The following is a 25,680-nucleotide window of genomic DNA, read 5'->3' on the forward strand; positions in this document are numbered from 1 at the left end:
GATACAGTTTCAGGTTGCTCTAGACCCACTTGGCCACTTCATGTGAACAGTTTCTAGTTTGAGAGACAACAATATGATCGTAATCAAACTTTGTAATTAAAACTAATGAGGGCAACAGACACTTCTCAAATAGGAGATGTGTCAGTTACAGCTCTCCCCTACTTTAAGGCAGGGGTCTCCAGTCCCTGGGCCATAGATAGATAACAGTCTATGTTATCTATGTGCCTGTTAAGAACCAGGCACACAGCAGGAGGTGAGCGGCAAGTGAGCAAAGCTTCATCTGTATTTACAACCACTCCCCATGGCTCACATTACTATCTGAGCTCCGCCTCCTGTCAGATCAGCAGCAGCATTAGATTCTCATAGGAGAATAAACCGTGTTGTGAACCGTGCATACAAGGGATCTAGGTTGTCTGCTCTTTATGAGAATCTAACTAATGCCTGATGATCTGTCACTGCCTCCCATCAGCCCCAGAAAGACTGTCTAGTTGCAGGAAAACAAGCTCTCGGCTCCCACTGATTCTACGTTATGGTGAGTCGTATAATTATTTCATTATATATTACAATGTAATAATAATAGAAATGAAGTGCACAATAAATGTAATGTGTGTGAATCATCCCAAAGACCATCCCCCCACCCATCCGTGTAAAAATTGTCTTCCACAAAACTGGTCCCTGGTTTCCAAAAAGGTTGGAGACTGCTGCTCTAAGGTATTCACAAGGAGACAGAGTTTTTTAAATTTTTTACTCCTCCTCTTCCTCTTCCTTTTCTTCCTCCTCATTTTTTTTTGTTGTCCTCTTCCACCTTTTTTCCAGGCAACTTTAGTGGAACCCTTTGGGCCATCAAACTTTCCTTTAGACTTACAGTCAGCAACGTCCTTCTCACACTTCTTCAGCTGTGACACCTTAGTGATGTAAGGCTGCTTTTTACTGTCTTTTACTGTCATTTAAGTTATTCCACATCTCACCCAGCTTTTTGACACGTCTCCAATAGAGATGTCAGGGTTTGTGGATTTGATCTTGTGGCAGAATTCTGAACAGAACAGAAAGAATCCAGATGGTAGCCTTTTGGGGGCGTTAGGGTTCTTCTTGCTTTCCTTAACTGGTTCGTAATTCTTCATTTCCCAATCATAGTGTACTTTATCTGCCTTTGCCATTTCGTCAAATTTAGACTTCTCTTTCCCAGACATTGTCTTCTACCTCTCAGAGCAATTCTTGGAAAATTCTGTAAAATGAATAGGGAACTCTAGACTTTTCTTTTTATGTTCTTCTCTGCCCATCTGCACAAAGAAGGCATAGGTAGACATCTTGCCCTTAGCTTTCTTCGGGTCAACTTTGTCCATCCTGACTATATTGTTCCGATATATTTTATTTAGCTTAAAATATCAAAAAAGTCATTTCGACATGTAATCAATACGAAAATTATTGAGATATTTTACATTTTTTTCTATGCTAAGTCTTTGCAATCTGATGTGTACTTTACACTTCAATTCAAACTAGCCAAAATTTGAGCGCTTAATCGCAAGGTGTGGCTAATGTGCCACTGGGCATAGCTGTACCCGCAGATGACTCCTCCTCCCCGGGTCAGCCTGCGATGTTTCCCCTTAGTCCTCATGCATACTGAGCATCACATGGGCTGCTTGGGAGAGATGGAGATAGTGGGGCAGATTCAGAACCCAGGTCTCCATTCACATTGGGCAGCATAGTTCTAGAATATGCTTCTGTGCTGTTGTTTCCCATACAGTTGAAAGAGATGTCCACATTTATTTCTACTGCAGCCATTGGTACCATAATGAGGAAAGGCCAGCTGCTGAAATCTCTGAAAAGTTTTAATAGATTCAGTAAGCAAGATCTATCCAAGTGCTTCAGTTCTCTCCAAACCTCTGCTCACTGCAGCTGCAGTTGCTAGATTAAGCTCAGCTTTGATACAATGTGACTGGGTTCATGCTGCTGCTCTGATTGCTGCCATCATTATACAACCTTGTCCAGGCTCACTGTGGCCAGACACAGGAAGAACTCTTTTCCCTTTCATGTCAAGTACAACCAAGTGTGCTCAAGCCAAAACTGACTTGACATCTCAGTCCCACAGCTTTTGTCAGATTCACTCACATGTATTCCTTCTGTTTTTCTTACTCTGGGTAACTCTAACGATCAGGAAGCATCCTTCTAGGCCAAGTACCTATAAATGCTAATACCTAGAATAATATATATATGAATTTTTAAATTTATTTTTATGAGACAGGGTCTCACTATTGCCCAGGCTAGAATGCAGTGGTGTGATTATAGTCCACTGCAGCCTCAAATTCCTGTACTCCAGCAATCCTCCCTCTTACCTCAGTGTCCTGAGTAGCAGGGACCACAGGTGCACACCACCATATCTGGCTAATTTTTTAATTTTTTCTAGAGATGGGTTCTATGTTGCCCAGACTGTTTTTGAACTCCTGGACTCAAGCAGTCCTTCTGCCTTGGCCTCTCAAAGTGTTGGAAATACAGGTGTGAGCCACCCAACCACACTCGGCTGAATACTTTTTTTTTTTTTTTGAGATGAAGTCTTGCTCTTGTCACCCAGGCTGGAGTGCAATGGCACGATCTTGGCTCACTGCAACCTCTGTCTCCCGGGTTTAAGTGATTCTCCTGCCTCAGCCTCCTGAGTAGCTGGGTTTACAAGTGCATGCCACCACGCCTGGCTAATTTTTGTATTTTTAGTAGAGACGGGGTTTTACCATGTTGGCCAGGCTGGTCTCGAACTCCTGACTTCAGACAATCCATCTGCCTTGGCCTCCCAAAGTGCTGGGATTACAAGCGTGCACCACCACACCCGGCCCCAAATAATATTTTTTAAATAAGATTTTAACAGACAGGATGAATAAATTTGTGGACAATTAATAAACCAAGCTTTAGTGTCATGAGAATAGCATAAGTTTTCTTAAATTTTCATATGTAGTAAACCACAAAGATTATACTGTGGATTCTGATAATTTCCAGCTCATCTTTAATAGGGAGTGACTGATAGTAGATCTAACCTAAGATGATGTTGTTGATTTTTCAAACTGTGTCGCTTGGACCTAATGCATCTGCTGAGCCTGCTGCTGGGAGCCCTGGGGCAGAGGAGAGAGGCAGGTGTGGATAAAGGGTGGCAGGCAGCAGGGCATTGGCTTCTCATTCTCCTCTTCCCAAATCCCCGTCATTGTCTTCCACTGTTTTTCTTTCAATGCTTCTGGGCAAGATCTGGTATGAATGAATGGTTTCTGTGCCCAATTTTTAAAAGCTCACCTACTTAAGGGAATTGTCTCTGTTTTGATTCAGTCTGCATATTTCTTGTGCTCCCCATATTACATTTTTATCCTGCCATCTGTGCTGAGATGTCCACGTTTTCCTTAGAGGCTTTACTACTAAGTACTGTCTTTGCTTGTGCAACTGTTCAAAGAAAAATCTTTCGGTACCACATATTTTAAGCTCATTTTTATTGTGTGCGTGTGTGTGTGTGTGTGTGTGTGTGTGTGTGTGTTTTGGCTTTCTGTTTATTTAAGTAATATTCTTACTGTGGAGGAAGAAACTAAATAGAAAAAAGGACATAAAAGTCATCCATAATCGCATCACACAGAGATAAAAATGTTAACATTTTGATAAATTCCTCCTGAAATTTAGTTCATGTATATTTTAAGCTAAATTTGAACCATCTTTTATGTGGTTATCATTATTGTGATCTTGTGTCTATTTCATTAAAGCATAATTGTTATTAACTTTAAAATTCTTTAAAAAAATTTTTTTAAATTACACTTTAAATTCTGGGGTACATGTGCAGAACGTGCTGGTTTGTTACATAGGTATGCATGTGCCACAGTGGTTTGCTGCACCCATCAGCCCATCATCTACATTAGGTATTTCTCCTAGTGGTATCCCTCCCCTACCCCACCCCCAACCCCTGACAGGCCCCAGTGTGTGATGTTGCCCTCCTTGTGTTCATGTGTTCTCGTTGTTCAACTCTCACTTATGAGTGAGAACCTGCAGTGTTTGGTTTTCTGTTCTAGTGTTAGTTTGCTGAGAATGATGGTTTCCAGCTTCATTCATATCCCTGCAAAGGGCATGAACTCATCCTTTATATGGCTGCATAGTATTCCATGGTGTATATGGGCCACATTTTGTTTATCCTGTCTAACATTGGTGGGCATTTGGGTTGGTTCCAAGTCTTTGCTATTGTGAACAGTGCCACAATAAGCATACATGTGTGTGTGTCTTTATAGTAAAATGATTTATCATCCTTTGGGTACATACCCAGTAATGGGATTGCTGGGTCAAATGGTATTTCTAGTTTTAGGTCCTCGAGGAATCACCACACTGTCTTCTACAATGGTTGAACTAATTTACACTCCACCAACAGTGTAAAAGCGTTCCTATTTCTGCACATCCTCTCCAGCATCTGTTGTTTCCTGACTTTTTGATGGTCACCATTCTAACTGGTGTGAGATGATATCTCCCTGTGGTTTTGATTTGGATTTCTCTAATGACCAATGATGATGAGCCTTTTTTCATATTTTTGTTTGCTGCATAAACGTCTTATTTTGAGAAGTATCTGTTCACATTCTTTGCCCACCTTTTGATGGGTTTGTTTGCCGAGACCAGCTCAGTAGCGGAGACCCTAACCCAGTGGCACTAGAGGAATTAAAGACACACACACAGAAATATAGAGGTGTGAAGTGGGAAATCAGGGGTCTCGCGGCCTTCAGAGCCGAGAGTCCCAAACAGAGATTTTACCCACATATTTATTAACAGCAAGTCAGTCATTAGCATTGTTTCTGTAGATATTAAATTAACTAAAAATATCCCTTGGGAAACGAAGGGATGGGCCGAATTAAAGGAATAGGTTGGGCTAGTTAACCGCAGCAGGAGCATGTCCTTAAGGCACAGATCGCTCATGCTATTGTTTGTGACTTAAGAAGGCCTTTAAGTGGTTTTCCACCCTGGGTGGGCTACGTGTTCCTTGCCCTCATTCCCATAAACCCACAACCTTCCAACATAGGCATTATGGCCATGATGAACATGTCACAGTGCTGCAGAGATTTTGTTTATGGCCAGTTTTAGGGCCAGTTTATGGCCAGATTTTGGGGGGCTTGTTCCCAACAGTTGTTTGTTTTTTTCTTGTAAATCTGTTTAAGTTCTTTGTAGATTCTGGATATTAGCCCTTTGTCAGATGGATAGATTGCAAAAATTTTCTCCCATTCTGTAGGTTACCTGTTCACTCTGATGATAGTTTCTTTTGCTGTGCAGAATGTCTTTAGTTTAATTAGATCCCATTTGTCAATTTTGGCTTCTGTTGCCATTGCTTTTGGTGTTTCAGTAATAAGGTCTTTGCCCATGCCTACGTCCTGAATGGTATTGCCTAAGTTTTCTTCTAGGATTTTTATGGTTTTTGGTCTACATTTAAGTCTTTAATCCATCTTGAGTTAATATTTGTATAAGATGTAAGGAAAGGATCCAGTTTCAGCTTTCTGCATATGGCTAGCCAGTTTCCCCAACACTGTTTATTAAATAGGGAATCATTTCCCTATTGCTTATTTTTGTCAGGTTTTCCAAAGATCAAATGGTTGTAGATATGTGATGTTATTTCTGAGGCCTCTGTCCTGTTCCATTGATCTATATATCTGTTTGGTACCAATATCATGCTGTTTTAGTTACTGTAGAATTGTAGTATAGTTTGAAGTCAGGTAGCGTGATGCCTGCAGCTTTGTTTTTTGCTTAGGATTGTCTTGACTATGCAGGCTCTTTTTTTGGTTCCATATAAAATTTAAAGTAGTTTTTTCCAATTCTGTGAAGAATGTCAATGTTAGCTTGATGGGGATAGCATTGAATCTATAAATTACTTTGGGCGGTATGGTCATTTTCACGATACCGATTCTTCCTATCCATGAACATGGAATGTTTTTCCATTTGTTTGTGTCCTCTCTTCTTTCCTTGAGCAGTGGTTTGTAGTTCTCCTTGAATAGGTCCTTCATATCCCTTGTAAGTTGTATTCCAAGGTATTTTATTCTCTTTTTACCAGTTGTGAATGGTTTAGATTTTCTAGATTTTCAGTCATGATTTGACTCTCTGTTTGTCTATTATTGGTGTATAGGAATGCTTGTGATTTTTTGCACATTGATTTTTGTATCCTGAGACTTTGCTGAAGTTGCTTATCTGCTTGAGGAGATTTTGGGCTGAGACATTGGGGTTTTCTAAATATACAATCATGTCATCTGCACACAGGGACAATTTGACTTCCTCTTTTCCTAAGTGAATACTCTTTATTTCTTTCTCTTGCCTGATTGCCCTTGCCAGAACTTCCAACACTATGTAGAATAGGAGTGGTGAGAGAGGGCATCCTTGTCTTGTGCTGGTTTTCAAACGGAATATTTCCAGTTTTTGCCCATTCAGTATGATATTGGCTGTGGGTTTGTTATAAATAACTCTTATTATTTTGAGATACATTCGTTCACTGCCCAGTTTGTTGAGAATTTTTAGCATGAAGGGCTGTTGAATTTTAGCGAAGGCCTTTTCTGCATCTTTTGAGATAACCATGTGGTTTTTGTTGTTGGTTCTGCTTATGTGATCAATTATGTTTATTGATTTGTGTATGTTGAACCAGCCTTGCATCCCAGAGATGAAGCTGACTTGATCGTGGTGGATAAGCTTTTTGCTGTGTTGCTGGATTCTCTTGACCAGCATTTTATTGAGGATTTTCACATCGATGTTCATCAGGGATAGGCCTGAAATTTTCTTTTTTTGTTGTGTCTCTGCCAGGTTTTGGTATCAGGATGATGCTGGCCTCATAAAATGAGTTAGGGAGAAGTCTTTCTTTATCTATGGTTTGGCATAGTTTCAGGAGGAATGGTACCAGCTCCTCTTTGTACCTCCAGTGGAATTCAACTGTGAATCTGTCTGGTCCTGGGCTATTTTTGGTTGGTAGCTATTAATTGCTGCCTCTATTTCAGAACTTGTTCTTGGCCTACTCAGGGATTCTTCTTCTTCCTGGTTTAGTCTTGGGAAGGTGTATGCGTCCAATAATTTGTCCATTTTTTTCTAGATTTTCTAGCTTATGTGCATAGAGGTGTTTATAGTATTCTCTGATGGTAGTTTGTATTTCTGTGGCATTGGTGGTGATATCCCCTTTATCATTTTTTATTGCATCTATTTGATTATTCTCTGTGTTTTCTTTATTGGTCTGACCAGTGGTCTCTCTATTTTGTTGATCTTTTCAAAAAACTAGCTCCTGGATTCATTGATTTTTTGAAGGGTCTTTCATGTCTCTATCTCCTTCAGTTCTGCTCTGATCTTAGTTATTTCTTGTCTTCTGCTAGCTTTTGTATTTGTTTGCTCTTTCTTCTCTAGTTCTTTTAATTGTGATGTTAGGGTATCAATTTTAGATCTATCCTGCTTTCTCTTGTGGTCATTGAGTGCTATAAATTTTCCTCTACACACTGCTTTAAATGTGTCCCAGAGATTCTGGTATATTTTGTCTTTGTTCTCACTGGTTTCAAATAATATCTTTATTTCTGCCTTCATTTCATTATTTAGGTTACCTAGTAGTCATTCAGGAGAAGGTTGTTTAGTTTCCATGTAGTTGTGAGGGTTTGAGTGAGTTTTTAAATCCTGAGATCTAATTTGATTGCACTGTGGTCTGAGAGACTGTTTGTTATGATTTCCATACTTTTGCATTTTCTGAGGAGTGTTTTATTTTCAATTATGTTGTCAATTTTAGAATAAGTATGATGTGGTGCTGAGAAGAATGTACATTCTGTTGATTTGGGGTGGAGAGTTCTGTAGATGTCTTTTAGGTCAGCTTGGTCCAGAGCTGAGGTCAAGTCCTGGATATCCTTGTTAATTTTCTGTCTCACTGATCTGTCTAATACTGACAGTAGGGTGTTAAAGTCTCCTACTATTATTGTGTGGGAGTCTAAGTCTCTTTGTAGATCTCTAAGAACTTGCTTTAGAAATCTGGGTGCTCCAGTATTGGGTGCATATGTATTTAGGATAGCTCTTCTTGTTGCATGGATCCCTTTACCATTATGTAATGACCTTCTTTGTCTCTTTTTAGGTTTGCTGGTTTAAAGTCTGTTTTATCAGAGACTAGGATTGCAATCCCTGCTTTTTTTTGCTTTCCATTTGCTTGGTAAATATTTCTCCATCCCTTTATTTTAAGCCTATGTCTTTGCATGTCAGATGGGTCTCCTGAATACAGCACACCAATGGGTCTTGACTCTTTATCCAATTTGCCAGTCTGTGTCTTTTAATTGGGGCATTTAGCCCATTTACATTTAAGGTTCATATTGTTGTGTGTGAATTTAATTCTGCCATTAAGATGCTAGCTGGTTATTTTGCCCATTAGTTGTTGCAGTTTCTTCATAGCATTGATGGTCTTTACAATTTGGTATGTTTTTGCAGTGGCTGGTCCAGTTGTTCCTTTCCATGTTTAGTGCTTCCTTTGGGACCTCATGTAGGGCAGGCCTGTTGGTGACAAAATCTCTCAGCGTTTCCTTTTCTCTAAAGGATTTTATTTTTCCTTCACTTATGAAGCTTAGTTTGGCTGGATATGAAATTCTGGTTTGAAAATTTTTTTTTTTTCGTTTCTTTCTTGAGATGGAGTCTCACTCTGTCGCCCAGGCTGCAGTGCGGTGGCATGATCTTGGCTAACTGCAACCTCCACCTCCCGGGTTCAAGTGATTCTCCTGCCTCAGCCTCCTGAGTAGCTGGGATTAGAGGTGTGTGCCACCATGCCCGGCTAATTTTTGTATTTTTGTAAAGACAGGGTTTCACCATGTTGGTTAGACTGGTCTACAACTCCTGACCTCATGATCCGCCCACCTCAGCCTCCCAAAGTGCTGGGATTATTAGCGTGAGCCACTGCACCCAGTCTGAAAATTTTTTTCTTTAAGAGTGTTGAGGCTGGACACGGTGGCTCACGCCTGTAATCCCAGCACTTTGGGAGGCCGAGGCAGGCGGATCACAAGGTCAGGAGATCGAGACCATCCTGGCTAACATGGTGAAACCCTGTCTTTACTAAAAATACAAAAAAAAAAAAAAATTAGTCGGACATTGTAGTGAGCGCCTGTAGTCCCTGCTACTCAGGAGGCTGAGGCAGGAGAATGGTATGAACTTGGAAGGTAGAGATTGCAGTGAGCCGAGATCACGCCACTGCATTCCAGCCTGAGCTACAGGGCGATACTCTGTCTCAAAAAAGAAAAAAGAAAAAAGAAAAAACAAAAAACAAAAAAGAATGTTTGATATTAGTCCCCTCTCTCTTCTGGCTTGTAGGGTTTCTGCTGAGAGATCTGCTGTTAGTCTGAAGGGCTTCCCTTTGTGGGTAACTTGACCTTTCTCTCTGGCTGCCCTTAACATTTTTTTCTTCATTTCAGCCTTGGTGAATCTGATGATTATGTGTCTTGGGGTTGCTCTTCTCGAGGAGTATCTTTGTGGTGTTCTCTGTATTTTCTGAATTTGAATGTTGGCTTGCCTTGTTAGGTTGGGGAAGTTCTCCTGGATGATATCCTGAAGAGTATTTTCCATCTTGGCTCCATTCTCCCCGTCACTTTCAGGTACACCAATCAAACATGGATTTTGTCTTTTCACATAGTCCTATATTTCTCAGAGTCTTTATTTCTTTTCACTCTTTTTTCTATAACCTTGTCTTCTCACTGTATTTCTTTGAGTTGATCTTCAGTCTCTGATATCCTTTCTTCTGCTTAATCGATTTAGCTGTTGCTACTTGTGTGTGCTTCATGAAGTTCTCATGCTGTGTTTTTCATCTCCATCAGGTCATTTATGTTCTTCTCTAAACTGGTTATTCTAGTTAGCAATTCTTCTAACCTGTTTTCAAGGTTCTTTATATTTGATTTTCTGGGATCTCTCTCTCTCTATACACACACTCTCTCTGTATACACTCTCTCTGTATACACTCTCTATACACACACTCTCTCTGTATACACTCTCTCTGTATACACTCTCTCTCTATACACACACTCTCTCTGTATACACTCTCTCTGTATACACTCTCTCTAAACACATACTCTCTCTGTATACACTCTCTCTCTATACACACACTCTCTCTGTATACACTCTCTCTGTATACACTCTCTCTGTATACACTCTCTCTAAACACACACTCTCTCTGTATACACTCTCTCTGTATACACTCTCTCTCTATACACACACTCTCTCTGTATACACTCTCTCTGTATACACTCTCTCTAAACACATACTCTCTCTGTATACACTCTCTCTGTATACACTCTCTCTGTATACACTCTCTCTATACACACACTCTCTCTGTATACACTCTCTCTGTATACACTCTCTCTGTATACACTCTCTCTGTACACACTCTCTCTGTATACACTCTCTCTGTACACACTCTCTCTATATACACTCTCTCTAAACACACACTCTCTCTGTATACACTCTCTCTGTATACACTCTCTCTCTATACACACACTCTCTCTGTATACACTCTCTCTGTATACACTCTCTCTAAACACACACTCTCTCTGTATACACTCTCTCTGTATACACTCTCTCTGTATACACTCTCTCTGTATACACTCTCTCTCTATACACACACTCTCTCTGTATACACTCTCTCTGTATACCCTCTCTCTGTATACACTCTCTCTGTATACACTCTCTCTGTATACACTCTCTCTAAACACACACTCTCTCTGTATACACTCTCTCTGTATACACTCTCTCTGTATACACTCTCTCTGTATACACTCTCTTTATACACACACTCTCTCTGTATACACTCTCTCTGTATACACTCTCTCTGTATACACTCTCTCTGTACACACTCTCTCTGTATACACTCTCTCTGTATACACTCTCTCTGTACACACTCTCTCTGTACACACTCTCTCTGTATACACTCTCTCTGTATACACTCTCTCTGTACACACTCTCTCTATACACACACTCTCTCTGTATACACTCTCTCTGTATACACTCTCTCTGTATACACTCTCTCTCTATACACACACTCTCTCTGTATATACACACACACAGAGACACTTTCCTGTGTGCTATAACACAGTTCCTTTGAGTGCTATAACAAAGTAGCATAGATTGAGTGGCTTACAAGCAACAGAAATTTATTTCTCACAGGTCTAGAGGCTCAATGTCTAATATAAGGGTGCCAGCATGGTTGGGTTCTGGTGAGGGCCCTCTTCACAGTTGCTGACTGTATTATTTCATTCTCATACTGCTATAAAGAACTACCCAAGACTGGGTAATTTATGAAGAGTTTTAACTAACTCACAGTTTTGTGGGCTGTAATGAAGCATGGCTGGGGAGGCCTCAGAAAACGTAAAATCATGGCAGAAGGCAAAGGGGAAGCAGGCATGAGTGGGGCAGGATAGAGAGAGCAAAGGGGGACGTGCCATGCACTTTTAAACCATTAGATCTCGTAAGAATTCAGCATCATGAGAACAGCACGGAGGAAATCTGCCCCATGATCCAGTTGCCTCCCACCAGGTCCCTCCTCCAACATTGGGAATTACAATTCAACATGAGATTTGGATGGGGAGGCAAACCATATCACACTCTCTTTACTTATGCAAATTTCTGCAGCCAGCTCCCCACAAAATGGATTTTTCCTTTATACTACATGGTCAAGCTGCAAATTTTCCAAACTTTTATGCTCTGCTTCCCTTTTAAATATAAGTTCCAGTTTCAGACAATCTTTTTGTTCATGCATATGGGTGAGTGCTGTTAGAAGCAGCCAGAGCACATATTTTTTATTTTTAATTTGTTTGTTTTCAAAAATCAAATACAGTCATGTTCCTTAACTCCATACAGCAACAGCAGAATGGCATAAGTCAGTTGTGCAACAGAGAGAGCCAGGATTTTTCTTGCACTGCAGTGTAACCAAGAATGGGGAATATTCCCATCCATAGTTCTAAATATAGTGCTACAGATCACATCTTGAATGCTTTGCTGCTTAGAAATTTCTTTCACTAAATAACTTAAATCATCTCTCTCAGATGCATAGTTCCACAGATCTCTAGAGAAATGGCACAATGCCACCAGTTTCTTTGCTAAAGCATAGCAAAAGTGACCTTTACTCCTGTTAGTTCCCAACAAGTTCCTCATTTCCATCTGAGACCACCTCAGCCTGGACTTCGTTGTCCATATCAGTATCAGCATTTTGGTCAAAACTATTGAACAAGTCTCTAGGAAGTTCCAAACCTTTCCTCCTCTTCCTGTCTTCTTCTGAGCATTCCAAACTGTTCCAACCTCGTCTGTTATCCAGTTCTGAAGCTGTTTCCACATTTTCAGGTATCTATATAGCAATGCCCCACTTCTCTGATACCAATATTCTGTATTAGTCCATTTTCACACTGTTATAAAGAAATACCTGAGACTGGGTAATTTATGAAGAGGTTTAATTGATCACAGTTTTGCAGGCTGCATGGGAAGCACAGCAGGGAAGACCTCGGGAACCTTGCAGTCACGGCAGAAGGTGAAGGGGTAGTGTCTTCACGTGGCCAGGAGAGACAGAGAGAGAGAAGAGGAAGTGCCATACATTTTTAAACCATCAGATCTCATGAGAACTCACTCACTATCATGGGAACAGCAAGGGGGAAATTTGCCCCCATGATCCAATCACCTCCCACCAGGTCCCTCCCCCAGTATTAGGAATTACAATTCAACATAAGATTTGTGTGGGGACAAAGATCCAAACCATATCACAGACTGTCAACTTCTCATTGTATCTTTACATGGTAGAAAGACAGTGAGAGAGCTCTCTGAGATCCATTTTATGTCACTAACCCCACTCATGAGGGCTCCACCCTCATGACCTACTCACCTTCCAAGAGTCTCACCTCCGAAACTGTCACATTGGGAGTTAGGATTCCAACATATGAATTTTGACATTAGGTATATAGCAATTCTTATAGTAATTTTTCCTCGCAAATGTCAACAATTTCAATTTTATTGATGAGGACATTTTGTGTTTCAAGGATAAAACATAAATCTTGACCTATCATATTCATTGTAAATGAAAATGACCCAGATTTTCTTTAATTTTTAATTTTATTGTTTTTTTTGAAGGGGTTGACACACAGGTTTGGTCATAAGCACTCTATTTATTCTGTCACTTCAGGCAGCTTCATCCACACACGGCTTCTATTACACTGAATTCACACAAACTTACATATCCCAGAGCCTGAAATAGAGAGGGCCTATCTTAAAGATACATGTTGAAGGCTTTTATCTAAAAGAGTAGAAAGTAAATTGATAAAAATAAAGCCCATAAGGTTTTATAAGAAATTGTATCAGCTTGAACTATAAGACAGAGAGGCAATACAAAATTAAGAGAGGCCTTTGGAACTCCTGAATTACTATAGGCAAAAGGAAGTTAGCGAAGATGACTTAACTGTGAACATGAAACACTTTTTATGAAAATATCACTCAGAGGGATGAGCCAAAAGTCCAGAATATAGTCAAGAGTCATGGAGAAGTATTCCCAGGTAATAGGATTGAGCCTTGGTCAAGGGAATGGAAACATGTCTCTACATATATTTCAGAATTGCTATGGACCATGACTGTTTTGCACCTCTTTTGAATAGAAATGTCTATTGCAGGTATCCTATATTTATCTTATGACTATATGTTGTGGTTGGTGGGGATGTGATGATTAATTTTATGTGTGAATTTGACTGGGCTGTGGGCTTTCCAGATATTTGATCAAGCATTATGATGAGTGTTTCTGTGAGGGTGTTATTTGATAAATATAACATTTAAATTGATTGAGTAAAGAAGGCTGACCTCCTGCATGTGGGTGGGCTTTACCAAGTCAGTTGAAGGGTAAATAGAGCAATAAGTTGACTATTCCCAGAATAAGAGGAAATTTCTTCTGCCTGAATGTCCTTGAGTTGGGACATCTTTTATGTTTGTTTGTTTTTATGCCTTTAGACTTGAATTAAAATATTGGCTCTTCCTAAGTCTGAAACCTGCTGGCCTTTTATCTGCATATAGACCTGATCTAGAGGACTTACACTTTCAGCCAAAGCCTGATGCTACAATGAGAAAAGACTCATCAGGGGTCCTGGCAGAGGCTTAATGTATTTTGTTTTTATTATTTTTGTGATTTCAGTAGTTTTGGGGGAACAGTGGTGTTTGGTTACATGGATAAGTTCTTTAGGTGTGATTTCTGAGATTTTGGTGTACCCATTACCCAAGCAGTGTACACTTCACCCAATGGGTAGTCTTTTATACCTCATGCCCTCCCACCCTTCTCCCCAAGTACCCAGAGTCCATTATGTCATTCTTATGCCTTTGCATCCTCATAGCTTAGATCCCACTTATAAGTGAGAACATATGATGTTGGATGTTTGGATTTCCATTTCTGAGTTACTTCACTTAGAATAATGGTCTCTAATTCCATCCAGGTTGCTGTGAATGTCATTGTTTCATTCCTTGTTATTGCTGAGTACTATTCTAGGGTGTGTGTGTGTGTGTGTGTGTGTGTGTGTGTGTGTATGTGTGTGTATGTATATATGATATATATATATCTCACACTTTATCCACTCTGTTGATTGATGGCCATTTAGGCTGGTTCCATATTTTTGAAATTGTGAATTGTGCTGCTATAAACACGCATGTGCAAGTGTCTTTTTCATGTAATAACTTCTTTTCCTTTGGGTAGATACCCAGTAGTGGTATCGCTGGAGCCATTAATACCTCTTACCCTACCTGTGGCTTGGTTTCTTCTTGACCACCTTTCTAGGCCCTGCCAAGAAAACCCTTAGCTTCATTTTGCCTTTCATAAGTTACATACCCTTTTATTTGGATTTAGTTCTTGTTCTCATGGACTTCAGAGCCCACTTGTGCCCGCTATTTGGGATCCAAATTCTCTTTAGTCCATGATTACAAGCAAGAACCAGCCCCAATGACTTTCATATCAGACACATGGTTTTAGAACTTCAGACTCAGTTACTGCCTAGAAGGAAAGTTTGAGTAACACACAGCAAATCTACTAATGTTCTATTCGGTCAGAGATATAGACTGGTCAAGTTATAACATGACTATTTAATACTTTAGGTTTTCATATTATTGTTGAAAAAATTTCAGTAACATATTGTGTAGAAAATCTTTCATGTTGAGATATTTGCATCTATAGACATAAAGTTCTTCATGGTAATAGTTCATATTTTGTTTTGTTTTGCAGAGACAAGGTCTTGTTATGTTTCCCAGACTGGTCTCAAACTCCTGGTCTCAAGAGGTCTTCCTTGCTTGGCCTCCCAAAGGGTTGGGATAACAGGCGTCAGCCTCCATAACTGGCCTTTCATATTCTGTTGTTTTCCCTGTATTTCTTAATTTTGAATTTTCTCCATAGTTTTTAAATTATATTTATAAAAGTTTATAGTTTTTCCTTAAAGATTTATATCTTGAGTTTATTAATTCTACTATCTTTAGATTTTCAAATGCTGGATTTCTGCTTTAGTACCTACAGTTGTCTTTCTTAGAGTTTGTTTTGTTGAATTTTTCCCCTGAGTGTTTGAGTTGAATATATGGTTGGTGCCTTTACATTCTTTCAATGTCTTCTGAATATTGAAAACTTTATATATATAATATAATCTTCTTATTTTTTTAATTGACAAAATTTTACATATTTATAGTGTAAATGATGTTTTAAAATATGTATACATTGTGAAATGGTTACAAAAACTTATTAACATGCATTACCTCACATATTTATTTGTAGTCAGAACACTTAAAATCCACTTTCTTAGCAACTTTCAAGTATACAATACATTGTTATCAACTATAATCACCATGTGGTACATTAGACCTCTTAAACTTACTCCTCTTGTGGTGTAATTGAAATTGTGTATCTTTTGACCATCATCTCCTCAATCTCTTTACTTTCCCCACCACCAGCCCCTGATAGCCACCACTCTTCTCTCTCCTAGCATGAGTTAGACTTTTTTAGATTCCGCATGTAAGCAACATCATATGGTATTAGTATTTCCGGGCCTGGCTTATTTCATTTAATATAATGTCTTCCAGGTTTATCCATGTTGTTGGGAATCTATGGAATGGGAGAAAGTATTTGCAAACCATACATCTGATAAAGAGTTAATATCTAAAATATAGAGGAAATCACATTGTTCAATAGCAAGAGAGCAAATAACCCAATTGAAAATGGGCAAAGGATTTGAATAGACATTTCCCAAAAGAAGACAAATATGTCCAACAGGTACATGAAAAAAATGCTCATATCAGAGAGAGAGATATAAAATAAAACCACAATGAGATATTACTTCACACGTGTTAGAATAGCTGTTTTGAAAAAGGTAACACGTTGGTGAGAATGTGAAGAAAAGGGAACTGTAGTACACTATTGGTGATCATGTAAATTAGTACAGCCATTGTGGAAGACAGGATGGAGGTTCCTCAAAAAATTAAAAATGTAACTATCATATGATCCAGAACACACACTGGGTATATATTCAAAACAAATGAAATCAGTATGTCGAAGAATATCTGCACTGTTATGTTTGTTGCTACACTATTCATAGTAGCTAAAATGTGGAATAAACCTAAGTGTCCATCCGTGAATGAATGGATAAAGAAAATGGATACAGGCCGGGCGCGGTGGCTCAAGCCTGTAATCCCAGCACTTTGGGAGGCCGAGACGGGTGGATCACGAGGTCAGGAGATCGAGACCATCCTGGCTAACACGGTGAAACCCCGTCTCTACTTAAAAAAATACAAAAAAATAGCCGGGCGAGGTGGTGGGCGCCTGTAGTCCCAGCTACTCGGGAGGCTGAGGCAGGAGAATGGCGTGAACCCGGGAGGCGGAGCTTGCAGTGAGCTGAGATCCGGCCACTGCACTCCAGCCTGGGCGACAGAGCGAGACTCCGTCTCAAAAAAAAAAAAAAAAAAAAAAGAAAATGGATACATACAGAATACTAATCAGCCTTAAAAATTAAAATGTTACATATTTAAAACAGAATTCTTGCTTAAATTCTGCTTTGGTCACATCCCATGTTTTTTGACATGTAAGATTTCATTGTTTGAATTTTAAAACTGACCTGCATTAGTATCTTGATTTTTATTTTAATCTTTCTTTTTTGCCAGAGAATATTTTAAAACTTAAGTGTTTTTGTGTTTTTGGTAGTTTGTCAGTCAACTTTATGTGTGTGGGTTAATTTTATTGTAGCCAGCTACTTCGGTCTATTCATTCTCAACTTTTGGGAATATATAGTTTTTATTATGTCCTAGTGTATGATTAACTATTGTACAAACCTTAGTATAGATATCGTATCCTAATTCAACTGCATTATTTTATTCTCACTCTCTTTAAATTTAAAATACATATAAGTATTAAATTTTTGTATTTTGTACAAATAAGTATTAAATTTAATTTGCATAAAATACAATTAAATATTAAATTTTGCTTATTTGAGATCAAAAGCTGAGAAAAGAGTGTGAAAGTCTTCCATTACAGTTGTGTTTTTCCTTACTTACCTGTATTTCTAAGTTTTGGCTTTTTATAATTTGATCCTGCATCCCCATGTTTGTCATGACTCTTACAATGTTATTGTGAATTGTATATTATTTAAAATATGAAAACATTCTTGATTAATAAATGCTTTTCCCTTTTCAAAATCATCTTTTTAAAAATTCAACTTTTAAGTTTAGGGGCACGTGTGCAGGTTTGTTATATAGGTAAACCTGTGTCATGGGGGTTGTTATATAGATTATTTCATCAGCCAGGTGTTAAGCCAAGTACTCATTAGTTATTTTTCCTGATCCTTTCCCTCAACCCAACCTCAACCCTCTGTTGGATCCCAGTGTCTGCTGTTCCTCTCTCATCATTTAGCTCCTACTTATAAGTGAGAACATACAGTATTTGGTTTTCTGTTCCTGCATTAGTTAGCTAAAGATATTGACCTCCAGCTCCATTTATGTCCCTCCAAAGGACATGATCTCATTCTTTTTTATGTCTGCATAGTATTCCATGGTGTATATGTACCAAATTTTTCTTTATCCAGTCTGCCACTGATGGACATTTAGGTTGATTCCATGTCTTCACTATTGTGAATAGTGCTGCAATGAACATATATGTGCATGTGTCTGATATAATAGAATGATTTATATTTCTTTGGGCATATACTCAATAATGGGATTGCTGGGTTCAATAGTAGTTCTGTTTTTAAGTCTTTAAGGAATCACCACATTGCTTTCCACAATGGGTCAAAATCATCTTTTCATTTTAGAATAGCTTTAGATTTTTAAAAAAGTTATTAAGATAATACCTTTCCCCACAATTTTTCCTATTACTAATATCTTACATTACCATGATACATTTGTCACAGTAAGAAAATATTGGTACATTACTACTAACTAAACCTCAGACTTTATTCAGATTTCACAAGTTATTATTATTATTTTTTAAACTGGTATCTTTTCTCTTTTCCAGAATCCCATTTAGTAATACCACATTACATGTACTTGTTGTAGTTGTTGTGTCTCCTTAATCTCTTCTGGTCTGTGACAGTTTCTTAATCTTTTCTCTCTCTCTGTGTGTGTGTGTGTGTGTGTGTGTGTGTGTGTGTGTGTGATCTTGAAAGTTTTAAGGAACAGTGATCAGTTATTTAGTAGAGCGGAAGATTTATCTGACGTTTTTCTCATGGTTAGACTGGAGACATGACTTATTACTGGTGATGTTATCCTTCATACCTGGGCAAGATAGTGTTGGATAGTTTTCTCCACTGTAAAGTTTCTTCTCCTTCCTGTCTCCCCTCTTTTTCTCTTTCTTCATATTTGATTCTTTGGAAGCAAATCATTCAGAACAGTCCATATTTAAAGATTTAGGGTGGGAATAATTAAGTTTCACCTCCTGGAAGGGAGACGTCTTTCACATTTAATTGTATTTTGAGATTTCTTTCATTTGCACTTGACTTGTGAATTTTTATCTGCCTTTAAAAAAAATTGTTAATCTGTATCATTTTTTCATATGTTACTTGTACAGTTGAATTCTATTTTACAAGCCAATGTGTTCCTCTTTGTCTTTTATCAGAGTAATTCCTCAAGATTTTATCTTTATTGATTGATTTCTAAGGGATACTACTTGCTTCTAACATGTTAATCAGCAATGTAGGCTCTGGCATAGCTTACCAACCCTAACAGTGGCAGGGAGTTGCTCTGTGTAATGGTGTAGTACTCCGCTGTCTTCTCCATGGTGGGTGAGTTCTCTGGATGGGGTCAGCTTTCTTCACATATCATGGAAGTGAAAGGGGACAATTGAAACCTATTTTGAAAGAGTGAGTAATTTCTAAGCAAGCAATGTAACCTAAAAAATAATCTCTTATTTTGTAATACCATAATCTTTCTGGTTCAGATTTTAATGGCTACCATTTGTACATTTGGCATTATCCTGGACGCTTTACGTATAACATTTTATTTCATCTTCCCAACATTCCTAAGGGTAAGCCTTGTTCTTCCCATTTAAGATGACAAACTCCTCCTAGGAAATAGCAGAAGTTTGAAAACAAGCCCATCTTACTTCTACACCTTCTTTTCTACTGCACCAATCCCCTAGTAGGCAGAAAAATCCCTGACAGCACATTCCTTCTGCTTCCTACCCTTTCCTGGAGGCTTCCAAAATGTTACTATTTATCTGATTCAGGCTCAGAATCAAATAGGCAATTTTACTCTCCTGCTCCCATTAAGTAGTGCAAAAATCAGTAAGTGGTGGTCTAATGCAGGCACACAACAAAGAAAACAGTAAAAGTCACAACGTGAAATTGTAAGGAGAAAAGAAAGCCAACCTTAAATAAATTCAATTCGGCCAGGCACGGTGGCTCAAGCCTGTAATCCCAGCACTTTGGGAGGCCGAGATGGGCGGATCACGAGGTCAGGAGATCGAGACCAGCCTGGCTAACACGGTGAAACCCCGTCTCTACTAAAAATACAAAAAACTAGCCGGGCGAGGTGGCGGGCGCCTGTAGTCCCAGCTATTTGGGAGGCTGAGGCAGGAGAATGGCGTAAACCTGGGAGGCAGAGCTTGTAGTGAGCTGAGATCCGGCCACTGCACTCCAGCCTGGGTGACAGAGCGAGACTCTGTCTCAAAAATAAATAAATAAATAAATTCAATTCAACAAACACTAAATTAGTCCCCTGCTCTATGGAGATCCTTGGGAAGATCAAAGAGTGAATGAGACACAGTATTTCTACATTAGGAACTCTCAGATTTTTATTGAAGGAAACCAAAATATTTCTCTCCAAAATAGTGAGGATTGTTAGATTACGAACACTGAAAACACAGGGGAACACTCTGTCTCAGGCTCTGCTTGCCTGATGGCAGGCCATCAATCCTTCCTTGAGACAGAGCTTGCTTATCAGCCCAGAGAAGTCACCAGGAGGCAACAGAAAAAATTGCAGACATATTTTACTGTCTTCCTACGTTTTCCTACCTTTTGAAAGACTGAAACTGCTCTCTCCTTTGTCTTTCTTTTATATCAGATTGATGGTTCTTTGTGGAAATACTATTTAAGCAAGTCCCCTAAGCCACTGCCTTGAGAGAGGAATACTTTTGAACTGAGGCCTCTCCTGCATGATGGGTACAACATGCATTAATAAACTTCCGCTTGTCTCTTTTGTTAATCCGATGTTTGTTTTCAGGAAATGATCTCAACGAAGAGCCTAAAAAAGAAAGAAAAGAAATTTTGTTTTCTCCCCTACATAATAAATAAGCAAGAGTTGCTTTTTATAAGAATGGGAGTATCCAGAACAGGAGACCGTATCACGACAATGAGGATCACAGTCAGAGGGCTTGTCTCCATTGACATTTAAGCACCATGCTCTGAGCCCTGAGTCAGTGACTCAGTTGGAAAGAATGACCTCAAATGGCCTGTTGTGTATTAGCCAAGAAATTGCAAATTTTAAAAGACTTAAGAAGTTTCCTAGACCGTTCAACTTCTCCCTAGCATACAAAGGAGAGAGTATAAAAAGTATAGAAGACTTTTTTTTTATTTCAAAATTTTTTTATTTACCTAAATTTGTGTCAAGTAGACACTTCACAGACTTTTCAGAAAGTTACTAAACATTAGCTCGGCATAGCATAATATTTCTAATATTATTGTATTAATATTACCCACATAAATTGATTATAAATTTGTTTCTCCCACTGTGAGTAGTATCATTTTTTAAAAACCTAATGTATTTCAAGGAAACAGAACATATTTGTGATAGATAGTTCAGTTGGTATTTGCAATGCCCAAGTTGACTTGGAAGAATTGAAACCTACCATACTATTATTCCAAATTTTGATCATAAGTGCCCAAAGTGTATGTTTGAATCTTCGCTTACAAAGTGCATTTGAAACTAAAATGTTACAGATTTTTTTAAGCTCAAGACTATCTGTACAATCTTCTCTCTGATTTGAAATATTTTTTTTCAGATTTCAGTGGGGTTATCTTCAAATCTGGTATTTGTTGAAATGGTGTCTGTTCAAAAGTTGGACATTGTGTTACACATTATCTAATGTGGTGACATTAGTTGTATCAAGTTTCCTGTGTGCAGTCTCTGTCCCTCTGCAAAACTTGTAAAGAGAATCCTAGCCCACACTGGTAGTTTAAGATTTTTAAAATCTTAGTGTACTACAGTTTAAAAATAAATAAGTTCTATTAAAGAAGATAAGTAGAAAAGTACTGTATTTAGCTTCAGGGACGTGGTATGAAGCCTTGCCTTATGATTTAACTACATTTCAAATTGCAAGACGTGAATAAAGATAAAACTTTATGAGACTATAGTTATTTCTTGTGCAACACTTGCTAGTAAAAATTCTTCTCTGCCTTCATTTATCTTTATTTTTAGTTTAAAAGCTAAAGCCAAGTCAGGAAGAGGAAGACAAGATGAGAAACGCCAAATCAAGGTAAACATTGCTTTAGCAAAGGATAGAATTGTGAAGTAAACCAGAAGGAACATTATCATGCCTGTCATCTAGGTATCTCCCCACATCTCCTCCCTTGCAAAAAAACTTGCTTTACTTCTCTTGATATTCTTTCTATAAAACAGATATTGTGTGGTTTTTTTTTTTTTTTTTTTTTTTTTTTTTTTTTTGAGATGCAGTTTCGCTCTTATTGCCCAGGCTGGAGTGCAATGGTGTGATCTTGGCTCACCGCAACCTCCGCCTCCCAAGTTCAAGCGATTCCTCTGCCTCCGCCTCCCTAGTAGCTGGGATTACAGATGCCCGCCACCACGCCCAGCTAATTTTTTGTACTTTTAGTAGAGACGGGGTTTCTCCATGTTGGTCAGGCTGGTCTCGAACTCCCAACCTGGTCTCGAACTCCCAACCTCAGGTGATCCACCCGCCTGAGCCTCCCAAAGTGCTGGGATTATAGGCATGAGCCACCACGCCCAGCTTAAAATAGATACTGTTAGAGACAACATTTCTGCATTCTCATCTTGTAGAAAAATATGTTTCATATGAAATGTGTTTCTTTTTCTCATTTCCAGCTGATAGAAATATGAAAGATATTTAAGCCTTGCCCAGGTGTTGAACAGATTTCTTAATTAATACTATAAAGGCTAAAAAAAAAAAAAAAAAAAAAAAAAAAAAACTTTAAAAAGAGCTTAAATTTGATAATCATCTGCACATTTTGGTCTACACCTGAGTTTCAAACTCATGTGAAAGTACTGTGAAGGTTTCAGAAGATTCTCTATTTCTTCTTATTTTCAGGTATATATACCTAAGTAGAAGGTATTTCAAGGGCTGTTTTTAAAAGATGGCATTTTGGCATCTTTGCTTCCAGCAGTAGTTGGTCAAAGAGCTTTTTTAAAAATTTTGTTAACCTTGCATTTCATGAAAGTGGCTAAAAAGAAGAGTTAAAACAGCATAGTTGATGGCCTGAAAGGCAAAGATAATTACCACATGATACTAAATATAAAGCGCTAAATTTCTTCAATTAAACTGAAACTTTTGATTACTTTAATGAGGGAATCAAGTCAATGGATTAGTTAACACAAATAATTAACCTATTATCTATTACAGGGACAAAAAAGCTGGAATTGAATAAACAGTAGTCATTGGAATACTTATAATAGTAATAAACTTAAAGTTTTAATGTGCAAATTATTAGGATTATAAAATATTCCATTATTTTATATTAACTGAAGGTGATAAAATATGGGACAATCAATTTTAATTTAGTAAAATTGCTACTCAAAGATAATTTTTATTTTAAAAAAAGGGTGCTTGGTAAGACAGCTTTCTTTTCTCTTCAAGTTAACAGTATATAATAGACACAGAGTTGAAATAACTCATATTAAATTAATGTTGCAATGAGTTAAAACTTTAGGGCCTGTTGGAAGGCATGCTTGGTTTGAGATTTGGGAGGGGCAAGGCGCAGAAAGATATGGTTTAACTGTGTCCTCACCCGAATCTCACCTTGAATTGTAATAATCCCCACGTGTCATGGGAGGAACGCAGTGTGAAATAACTCATACTTACTTTACTACTGCCTCCTTCATATGCATTGCCTCTCAAATAAACCTGGTCTAGCCCATTCATGGAAAACAAAAAAAACAATAAATCAACATATCGTAACTTGGTAAATATATGAAGCTGAATTCAGTTCACCCATCTGATGAACCTGACTGTTAAATTCTAAGAAAATGTCTATCATGTTCCCATGAATTTACAATGAATGACACTGCCCAATTGTTGCATATAACCTAACCCTTCACACATCTCCACATGCAGACACTTGGCAGTTTTGGTGTGATCAAATAAGCAACAAAGTAGTTGTATGTCAAAAAACAAAGGAAAAGAAGAAAAAAGACTTTTCTATATCAACATAAGTCCCATAGTAGCTTAACAAATTATAAAATACAAGAATTCCAAAAGGCATAGTGGTGAACATAAGCCAAAATACTGTAAAAGTTTGAAGAGTGGCTGAAGTTAGATAACTTTGGTTGGTTTCTGCCATGTGTTCCCTGCCTTTTTTCTTCTCTGTGCTCCTGCCTGCCACTCTGTCCCCTAGTGGCCACATACAGTCTGACCCAGGAGATCATAGTAGGCTAGGAAGTAGGAAGTAGACCAGGAAGCTCAGCCACCACTGAGTGACACTTAAAATGAAGTCATGTTACCAAGAAGACATGACGTTTTGTGTGCCTGGATTAAGCCCTATTAACTAGCGTGGGATTTTTAACATTCCCTTCTGTTCTAATTTTCCTGGATACCTGACTTATTTAAAATAACAAGTCTGACTCAATCCATCTTTGTTTCCTTAGCACTGCATCTTAGTTGCTGTGCCCCATCCACTGCCTGGGGCTCGTTGTGATTGGACACATTGCCCAGAAATCAGGATGGAGCATCTCACTATCACCTGAGAAATATTAAGTCAAAGGACCTTTCACTGTTGTCCCTTATTTATTCATTTATCCAGTTGTTCATTCATTCATCCATGTATTAATTAATACATTTATATATTTATTCAGTATCTCCAATAGAAATTTTTTAAGTAGAATCATCAATAATTAGTAACTGATTGGATATACGTGGAAATAAATGGAGACGTCTACCGATTCTAGTTTTGATAAAATCCAGACTTTGCCCCACAAGTATCTGCTACCAGGGAGTCAGATTACAACCCTCAATTTTGCACCCCTCTCCTTCCTGACTCCATGATACACCCTAGTAAAGGAATACCTCTGTCTATAGCCTACTATTCTCTCTCCTCTCCATGCACTTCTTTTACAGCCTGCCTTTTATGCTTCTTGGGGAGGTTGCTTCCATTCTCAATTTGACTTAAAACTTCAGAGAGATAATTTCATATTAGAAGTTAAACATGTAAATTGCACAACCTTATTTTTGCTATTTAGTATAAATGGCAATTAAACTCCATATTCCAAAAGCTTTCCTTAAAAGGAATAGTGACTGGATAAGCTAAATATCTTTAGGTATTTATAAAGCATAGTAAAATATTTAATCAGCAAATGGAATTTGGTGTACATTTCTTATTTTCAGAAAAACTTTCTTTCTGTGTCCATTCTGTGATTTTATCATGTTACCCTTATAACAGAAAGGAAAAGCTTAATTTGGAGAATTGTATTAGTCCATTCTCATGCTGCAAATAAAGACATACCCAAGACTAGGTAATATATAAAGGAAAGAGGTTTAATGGACTCACAGTCCAGCATGGCTGGGGAGGCCTCACAATCATGGTGGAAGACAAAGGAAGAACAAAGGGACGTCTTACATGGCAGCAGGCAAGCAGGTATGTGCAGGGGAACTCCCCTTTATAAACGCATCAGATCTCATGAGATTTATTCACTATCATGAGAACAGCATGGGAAAAACCCACCCCCATGATCCAATTACCACACCCTTGGTTCCTCCCATGACACGTGAGGATTATTACAATTCAAGGTGAGATTCGGGTGAGGACATAGTCAAACCATATCTTTCTGCCCCTCACCCCTCCCCAGTCTCATGTCCTCACATTTCAAAACCAATCATGCCTTCCAACAGGCCCTAAAGTTTTAACTCATTACAACATTAACCCAAATGTCCAAGACCAAAGTCTCGTCTGAGACAAGGCAAGTCCCTTCTGCCTATGAGCCTGTAAAATCAAAAGCAAGTTAGTTACTTCCTAGATACAATGGGGGTATAGGCGTTGGGTAAATACACCCATT

At 38.4% G+C, this 25,680-nt stretch overlaps 1 long non-coding RNA gene and 1 other non-coding gene across 3 annotated transcripts in view; one reads left to right on the top strand and one right to left on the bottom strand.

Annotated features, from left to right (window-relative positions):
• Positions 1-245: 245 nt before the first annotated feature.
• LOC144340714 (uncharacterized) overlaps positions 246-25,680 on the top strand; it is a 74,761-nt gene continuing 49,326 nt past the window's right edge. The window contains exons 1-2 of one of the 2 annotated variants that reach the window (XR_013416984.1): positions 246-532; positions 21,859-21,916. This is a non-coding gene — a long non-coding RNA (uncharacterized LOC144340714). The remainder of the gene's footprint in view (positions 533-21,858; positions 21,917-25,680) is intronic. The other variant, XR_013416985.1, reaches the window with a different exon arrangement.
• Positions 11,801-11,937, bottom strand: LOC114677879 (small nucleolar RNA SNORA46). Its single transcript, XR_003729307.2, has one exon. It is a non-coding gene; the product is annotated as a small nucleolar RNA SNORA46 (small nucleolar RNA).

The sequence above is a fragment of the Macaca mulatta genome, chromosome 4 (genome assembly GCF_049350105.2).
Source record: "Macaca mulatta isolate MMU2019108-1 chromosome 4, T2T-MMU8v2.0, whole genome shotgun sequence".
NCBI classification, from domain to species: Eukaryota; Metazoa; Chordata; class Mammalia; order Primates; family Cercopithecidae; genus Macaca; species Macaca mulatta.